Below are 9,473 nucleotides of genomic sequence, written 5' to 3'. Positions count from 1 at the left end.
AATACTTATTCATATTGCTGGTACTTTCTGCACACTTGTGCGGACATTGCCATCATGATGATCAATGCATGATGGGGATTCATGCGGGACAGCTGCAGTGTAGTAAATGAAGCACAGGAGGGCAGTGCAGTATAGAGCCACAGTATGTCCTGCCTTGGTTTGTGAAATCTTTGTCAGAGCACTTAACTGTCAGTTCAAGTCTCTCTTCAGTGTTTGCACTGTGAGTCTGCTCATATATGACATATGAGCATGTTACTACACAGTGTCTGCACATGTGGAGTCTATCAGGTTAAAATGCAGTGCTGCATCCAGAGACGTGTACAGGGTGGACTTGAACTGTAGTGTATTTTTATACAATGAACATGCTTTAATAACTATAATAAAGGTGGACATAATTAATCACCTCACTGAATATAGTCATAATGTTTCCATGACAACTTTCACTGCAAATTCCATGCTGATGAAGACCATGAAATGTGGCTTAAAGTTCCGAAGAAACCAGAGTTACAATAAGCTTGTCTAGCTGACGATGTTATTCATACAACTTTTAAAGGCACTATGTGAGCTGCCGTCTGCCACAGCATCTTTTCTGGTTCCACCACTAGGGGGCAGAAGAAGCCAGAAATCTCTGTGGAACTATGTCGCACAATCATAAGATTGTCTGCTGCAGAAAGTTAGAAAAATAATGTGGTGCAGTCTGTCCTGAATCCACGGCTGGAAAAGCAGTTTCAGATGCTGTTAGATGATCCAACAAACACTTTGTTGAAACCTACTGGGGGCTTAAAGGGGGCTGCTTCTGACAGCTCAGGCATGGATTCGGTTCCTCAGCCTATGTGGGGTAAAAACTCAGCAACAGACGAATGCGCGTCTGTAGTTTTTGTTATCCTTCATTAAGCTCATAGGAACAGACAGAACATCTAAGCTGCCACCTGAGTGTCAGTGCCTCCCCTCCACCATTGAGGGGAGCTCTAGTGCAAAAAAGCTAGCTGGTGTCACGAGTGATTCAGTGTACTGAGCTCAGCTCGAGGAGCTGCTGGTGAAGATTTGTTCATTTCTGTACTGAACACACAGAAGGTTGCATGCAGGAAACAGAGACACTGAAGAAGCATGTGAAAACTCTTATAGGCTGTGTAAAAATACTATATGCATGCTTTATGTGTCGTACACGTAAAGAAGACGATGCATTGAAAGGTCCTTCAAAGACAAACACTACATGAAACTATGACGGACAAAGATAAACCATATACTGCTTATAAAAACAGTAAGACGTATGATTCTCATTCAGAATGTGATACAGAAAAGTGTTAACACTACACTGTATACTGATATTATAGAGTACTGTTTTTAAATAAATCATGTGCTTGTAGATAGATAGACAGATGGTCTGGTCATAATTGGTACAAACCTACAAACTATGGTGGTGGCCGCACAATGCTGGGAAATTTCAGAAGGCTTGATCTCGAGTGTTTGGTTTGTCTGTTCTGAGCTACTGTGGAAACATGGTGGTTCAACATACATACAGAGCCGTGATGTCTGCAGATATAACAAACTTATGAGGCTCTAAGGTAACAAAAACATATTCTTAAATATACACTCATGAAAACGAGAATAGAATAACATGAATAGTATATCTGACAATAAATCACCCTAAATCTGACACACTGGACCTTTAAATGGATTAGGTTCACGACACATTACTGATCTGAAAACTTCATATTCTGCAGGTCACTAAGGTCATCATCAGAACAACTCCTCTCATTCCCTAAAAAAACAAAAGTGAGCAGGTTTATTAGGTTCTGCTGCTCCCTGGATCTGGACTAGTCTCCCATCCCACATGAAGTCCACTTCCAGATTTAAAGACCCATATTCTTTCATGTTTTTAGCCCGACCCTGTGTTAAGTAGAAGTAGTAGTATTACATAATGAATTCCTCTTTATACACTATACCTTGAATCATACATAGCTGTACTAAACTACCTTCTTGCCTGTCTGCCTCAACCCGGAAAGCACTTTGGGTCAGCTCATGCAGTCTTTTAATATTCTACATAAGTGCCTTGACTTGATCCCAATATGAAGTGGAATTCAGCCAAAGGATCGATGTGTGCGCAACGAAATGGTATTTGTAATGAGTTACATCATTTTCTGACAAAAAAATTAAGATATAAATAAAATATAGGAGACCAAATGACCAAAAACAGTGAAGAGGTTTGAGGGAGCAAGAGATAAGGAGAAGTAGAGCTCCACGCTTGTGGCTGCTGCACAGTTGCATTGGTGCATTTTCTCATAAATATTTCAGGGAGGTAAACTGCCCCTCAACACCTCCATCCTGCACTCACCGCCGTGGTCTGGACTGCAGAGAGACAGAGAAAAGAAATTGACCTCACCATTACCTCAGCTCTGACATGATTTAAAAAAAAACAGCTGCTTCTGGAAGAGTGGAAAATCACTCACTTTTTCCCTAATTTTTCCCCCACCTTTCATGGCTTCCTGAACTACTCAAGGGGGTTTTTCTGGATCCATAGCATTGTTGCATATATGTTTAGGCTATCAACCAGGCAAGTTATTCTATATTTTTCTTAGTGTCCCATAATCCCATAAAAAGACCAACGATGCTTTTACTTTCTGACTTCCCAACTTCATTAAAGCAGTGAAATGGATTCACAGAGTCTGACAGAATTGCAGGTTGGCAAACCAAAAACGACAATATGTTGCTATGTTGTATTATTTACAAAGAATGGAATAAATTATATAAAACTAAATTATTCAATTTCTATTCTTTTTTTTTGTAATTAATTATTATTAGCTTCTCATTATCCAAATGTGTTCTCCTTGTGTGTTAATGGTAATGCTGACACTATCTGACTCACCTAATTTTACCAGCATGTTTAGAAAATATTTAGAAATGGCTCGCAAATGCGTTTTTTTCTGTCCACTAGAGGGTGTTCCATCATTACTGACAGAAAATACGCAACCACCTCGTGGTGCATGACATTCTGGGTAGTGTTCACCATATTTTAGGATACACCTGTATGTTTACTTTCATAACTTGCAGCAACCACGATCACAGCAGGCATTGGGCAAGACACCCTGTTACACCCTGGATAAAAGTCAGGAATGCTTATTTTTGTTTTGTCAGCTGACATTTAATGTTACGTGTTTGATACTGCTGGCTGCCAGAGTACTGTGCTGATTGAGAATGGACAGTGTATGCATGACGTAGGTTTCAGAAGTGCTGGTTTGAAGCTCAAAATATGCAGTGCTGGCCACTGGCATATATTGGCAAAAAAACAGCCATCTGTAATGGCCATCACCTGTCCATGAATGCAGTCATGCTATTAATTATGCATAAAACTGTTTTCTGCACCAGGCTGTAAACATGTTAATTTCTGCTGTGAAGTTGGACATGTGAACATGGGAACTTATGGAGGTTAAAATGTTCTGTAGCCAGCCTCAAGTGGCCTCTCGAGGTACTACAGTTCTTGGCACTTCATTTCTCAGCCATGAAGGTTGTTGCTTAGTCTATACACCCTAACAACAGTACCACAACTTCTCTATGTCCATAAATGGTCGTTTAAAAAAAAGGAAATATGTGCTCTGACATTATTATTTGACTCCGAGTCTCAAGGAGAGAAGTCAGTGTTCCTACAGTGACCCCATAACACATGCATGACCCTGTTAACTCTCCATATGTGACATTCAGGAATAAAAAATTCCCTCATAGCTGTTCCATGTTAGTGAAGTGGAATGGAGATCTGTTCTGAATATTCTGAATATAGCTTCAGTTGTTGTAAAAAAAAGTTATATATTATAACCCTGATCCTCAATTACATATGGTTACATATGATATATGGGATATAGAGGATCAATGGTTTGGTTGCTTGTAGTCAGTATTCAGACTCGGATGAGTGATTGATGATTTAAGACTTCAACCAGTCAAACGTAAGAAGATAAATACAGCAATAACCAAGATGATAGAAACTTTATTTAAAACACAAACACTTGTTTCTGTGTAGCTGAGGCTAATATTGTTCATAGACTAAAAACACCGTAAGAGTAACGCAATGTAATTAACGCAATTTTAATTGCAGCATTATATGTCATTAATAATAATGCTCTTATTCGCCACACTTAATTTAACACAATAAAGTGTTAATAAACTTTACAAGATAGGCTAATATAGCCTAAACACTGTGACGGGGGCATTTGAATTGCAGCATTATGTGTTAGCATAATCTGTAATTAAAGGCTTATAATTGCAGCTATTATCTCACGTGGAATTTAGAAACTTTATTGATCACGTTGAATATGAAATTACTCGGCCGTGGCAATCTTTTTTGAGCAGTGAGAGCATGGATTGAACTGCCAACCTTAAGGTTATTGGACAATCCACTCTACCACTGAACCACAGTCGTCTCAGTACAGTGACAACACAGTTGAAGGAGTAATGCTGACTAAATGTAAAGATTTGGAACTACTTACAGCCTCATAGTTGTCCAAGACAGTTGGTCCGAATTTGACATCTCTAATTGTTTGACACATACGAATTAACAGTAGTTTTTCCTCGCCACTGTCACCAAGTGCTTGCTCATGGTGGGAAGTGTTGAGTCTCTGTAAATAATATGATAAGGAATACGGTCTAGTCCTGCTCTGTATGGAAAGTATTATGAGATAACTTCTGATATAATGTGGTGCTCTATAAATATAATAGTATTGAAGTGTATAGTAGATGCTACTCATTCTTTAAGAATGACTTGACATGTTGGTTCATCAGTGGCCCTTATAGCTGCTGTAAGTCAGTCCAAGCCTGCACATCATTAGCAGTGGACACAGAGACAGATGGAGGTGTGGTCCACCCATGAGGCTGCAGAGGGGGAGACAGGCAGAGGGGAAAGAAAGACAAAGAAACAGAGAAAGATGCACAGTGAGACAGACAGAGATACATGGCTATTCAAACTTTGGTGTTCTATCCCAGTCTTATTGGAAAACCGTCCACAGTGAACTCAGCACTGAAATTAGATATTGATCCTTCCATCTCCTCCCCACCCCACCCCCTCTCTCCATCTCTCCCTCTCTAGCTTTGGGACTGCACATTTTCCCTTCTGGTGATTCCTTCTCTTTCATTTAGACCTCCTCCTCTCTCTCTTCCTCTTTCTATTCCTCCCTCTTGGGATTCTTCTCAATTGGGATTCTTGTCATTTATGCATCCTTGTTTCCATCACTTGTGTCCTCTCACTTCGGACATGAGGAGAGATGAGCATGAGTTACAAGAATGGAAGAAACAAATAGCAAACATGTCCAGAATGAGACATTCTGAGATTTCTGTTATGTGATGTATTCTCAGAGCAGTTATCTCAATAGTTTTATACCAGAACATGACATATGTAAACATATATTATATACGGTATATTGAATATAAAAGTAAATTTTTTCATCTATTTATGTCTGCCCAGAAGATGGTGGAGAGGATGCTCAGGGTTATTCATGATGGATAACTCATTTATAGTTTTATTCAGTGTCCTCCAATGTTCCCTCTAAGCTGCGCGCTTGCGCTATCGCACACTGCACGCACATTCTCAGTGCACAAGAAAATCTATGCAGCGCATAAAATAAGATCCAACATAAACTGTGAATTAATTAGACCAATAACTTTTTTCGGTACCATTTTGCAGTGTAACTGACAGCCAGTGATACGATACGATTCACTTAACGCTACGCAGCCAATCATGGCATTGACAGTACTTGTGTACGTGCCCTGCCCATATGCGCCATGCAGGTTATCTAGGTAATAACAGTGCGGCGGAGTTAAGAGGCACAAATGCTAACCCCTTATCATGGTGAAACAAACAGGCAGTGACACATCCACTCACCAAGCCAAAGTAAAAAAGAAATGCGGTTCTTTTAAGATGGGATGGCAATGGCAGAACAAGCAGTGAAACTGGGTGCGAACTGGGAAAAATGTGGACTGAATGGAAGTTGGGCTACCTCAAGCGACACATTCAGCAGAAAAGTCATTTGAATGCTGTTGTCACAATTCACTCCGGTCCCCTGCCTGCTTTTCCCTTTTACCTGCACCCAGTAACTTTCCACTCACCTGTCAGCCCCGCCTCCTCATCAGTCACCATGGTTTCTCCCGCCTCCCACACCTGCTCCTCATCAGTAATCAACCCTGTATTTAAGCACCAACCTCCAGACACTCTTTGCCAGATTGTTCTTCATGCAAGTCTTTCCAGCACTTTTGTCCGGACTGATCTCCCGTTGCCGACCCTGCCTGCCTTTGACCTGCTCGTCTGTCTCTGCCCCGGTAATCACCTCAGCTTTTCGTCCCCGACCACGAGTTCTGCCTCAGTGTTTCTGGTGTCTGTCTGCCTGTTTCCCTGGCTGTTTGGAGGTTTCCCCGGGCAGTCTGTCCCCCTGCTCCAGTTCGTTGCCACAGACTCTCCGATTGAACTCAGGACTTATTCCCTCTCTCTCACCTGCCATATCGCCTGCTGTGAGTTTCTCAATAAGGAACATTACTAAGTATCCCTTGCTGTTGTGCTGCATTTGGGTCCTACACAAGCCCGTTTCAGTACAATCTGGCCAAAGCATGGATCCAGCACACACCGCTTCGCCAGAGCTACGCCTGGAGAGGGTGGAGAACATTCTCCAGCGACACGAGGCATTGGTTGCTTCCACCGCAGCCGAGGTACGCCAGGCTACCGTCACTCAACAACAGGCTGCCGCTAACCAGGAGCAGACATTAGCGGCATTAGCTTCACAGATCCAGCAGCTCACTACTGTGCTCTCACAGAATATGGTCCAGAACCTACCTGCTACAGCGCCTGCTGCCGTACTCCAACCAACGCTACCTGGTCCAGTTTCTGAACCCCGAGTTGGGGCTCCGGAACGTTATGCGGGGAACCCAGAGATCTGTAATCCGTTTATTACAAACTGCTCAATCCTGTTCGCCCTGCAGCCACACACATTCGCCTCTGCGGAGGCCAAAGTGGCGTTCACCATTAATCACCTCACGGGGAGGGCCCGCCTGTGGGGAACCGCTGAATGGGAACGTCAAACTCCTGCTTGCAGCTCCTTCAGAGACTTCGCTGCTGAGCTCCGGAAGGTTTTTGGCCCACCTTCCCAGGGTCCAGATGCTATGGGCGGTCTCCTGAACCTCCACCAGGGGGACCGCTCCGTGGCTGACTACTGGGGCGGCTGTGGCTCACAGGCAGAACGGGTCGTCCACTAATCAGATGATCGGCGGTTCGATCCCCGGCTCGAAGTGTCTTTGGGCAAGACACTGAACCCCAAATTGCTCCCGAAGGCTGTGAATGTGTATGAATGCTTAGATCCGCAAACTGATGAGCAGTTGGCACCTTGCATGGTAGCCAATGCCATCAGTGTATGAATGTGTGTGAATGGGGTGAATGAGATATGTAGTGTAGAGCGCTTTGAGTGGTCGGAAGACTAGAAAGGCGCTATATAAGTACAGTCCATTTACCATTTACCATTACTCTATTGACTTTCGCACCAGGGCTCGCCAGAGTAAATGGAACACCGAGGCCCAGTGTGACGCCTACCTACAGGGGCTTGAGGAGTATGTTAAGGACGAGCTGGTGTCATATGATCTCCCTGCCACATTGGATGAGCTCATCGAACTCACACGGCGGGTGGACCGACACATCCAGGCCAGGCGGGAGGAGAGACGGCGAGGACGGTTTGGGCATCCTCTTCCTTCCCAGTTCCGTGCAGTACCGGAGGTATCCTCTTCCCGTCCTGAACCTCAGAGGGGAGATTCAGAACCTATGCAGATTGGCAGAACCACTCTGTCACCAGAGGAACGCCAGCGTCGTCAAAGACACAACCTATGTCTGTACTGTGGACACGACGGACACTTCGTCTCCAGGTGTCCAGCAAAAGCCAGGTCTCACCAGTAGCGAAGGATGTACTGGTGAGTTCGACCTCTGAACTGTCCCTCAAGAAACGCCCCCTCTGCCATGGTCGCCTGCTGCTACCAGGGGGCTCCCACTCCCTTGCCGTCTTCATTGACTCTGGCGCCGACGTCTCCATTATAAATGAAGAGCTGGCCCAGCAGTTGGAGATAGTTCCGCTGCCTCAGCCTGTCCCCGCCAACGCCCTGGACGGTCACCTGCTGGGGACCGTCACTCATCAGACTGTTCCAGTGCAGATGCTTCTCTCCGGCAACCACTATCACGTTTCACATCTTGGACTCTCCGCGTATCCCACTCATTTTGGGATATCCCTGGCTCCGGCGCCACAATCCCCACATAGACTGGGCGACGGGAGCCGTTCTGGGCTGGAGCTCGGCCTGTCACCAAGTCTGTCTCAAGCAGGCCTCCGTTCCTCAGTCCAGGCCCTGCACCACGTTGGCTCCTGATCTAATGGGGGTCCCGCCAGAGTATCACGATTTCAGGGAGGTTTTCAGCAAGGCGAAGGCGACCTCTTTGCCTTCTCACCGTCCATATGACTGTGCCATAGATCTTCTACCCGGCACCAGTCCTCCCCGAGGTTGTCTATACCCCCTGTCCACACCAGAGAGGAAGGCCATGGAGGACTACATTAACGACTCCCTGGCGGCTGGCATCATCCGTCCGTCATCCTCCCCTGCTGGAGCGGGGTTCTTTTTTGTCGAGAAGAAGGACAAATCATTGAGGCCCTGCATCGACTACCGAGGCCTCAACGACATAACGGTGAAGAATCGGTATCCCCTCCCCCTCATCTCGTCTGCCTTTGAACTCCTGGAGGGGGCTACCATCTTCACCAAACTGGACCTCCGCAACGCCTACCACCTGGTGCGAATTCGGGAGGGCGACGAGTGGAAGACAGCATTCAACACACCTACTGGACACTATGAATACCTGGTGATGCCTTTTGGCCTCACCAACGCCCCCGCCGTCTTCCAGGCTCTGGTCAACGACGTGCTCCGGGACATGCTTAACAAGCATGTCTTCGTCTACTTGGATGATATTCTAATTTTCTCCAAGGCCAAGGAGGACCACATCCACCATGTTCAGGGGGTTCTTCAACGGCTCCTGGAAAACTCGCTGTTTGTTAAGGCAGAGAAATGCGAGTTCCATGCTCCATCAGTCTCCTTTCTTGGATACATTGTCGGCCAGGGGAGCATCCAGATGGATCCAGCCAAGGTCTCAGCCGTCGCCGCCTGGCCTGTTCCTGACTCCCGGAAGCAGCTACAAAGATTCCTGGGGTTCGCCAATTTTTACCGTCGTTTCATTCGGGGATACAGCACGGTGGCAGCCCCTCTCACAGCTCTCACCTCCTCCAAAGTCCCCTTCAGCTGGTCCTCCGCCGCCACAGATGCCTTCCAGACCCTCAAGAATCGCTTCACCTCTGCGCCTATCCTGCGTATGCCCGACCCCAAGAGACAGTTCGTGGTGGAAGTAGACGCCTCTGATGTCGGGGTGGGGGCTGTCCTGTCTCAGCGGGCTACTGATGACCAGAAGCTCCACCCCTGCG

The sequence above is a fragment of the Larimichthys crocea genome, chromosome IV, assembly GCF_000972845.2.
Source record: "Larimichthys crocea isolate SSNF chromosome IV, L_crocea_2.0, whole genome shotgun sequence".
Classification (NCBI taxonomy): domain Eukaryota; kingdom Metazoa; phylum Chordata; class Actinopteri; family Sciaenidae; genus Larimichthys; species Larimichthys crocea.
This window is presented reverse-complemented; position numbering follows the sequence as displayed.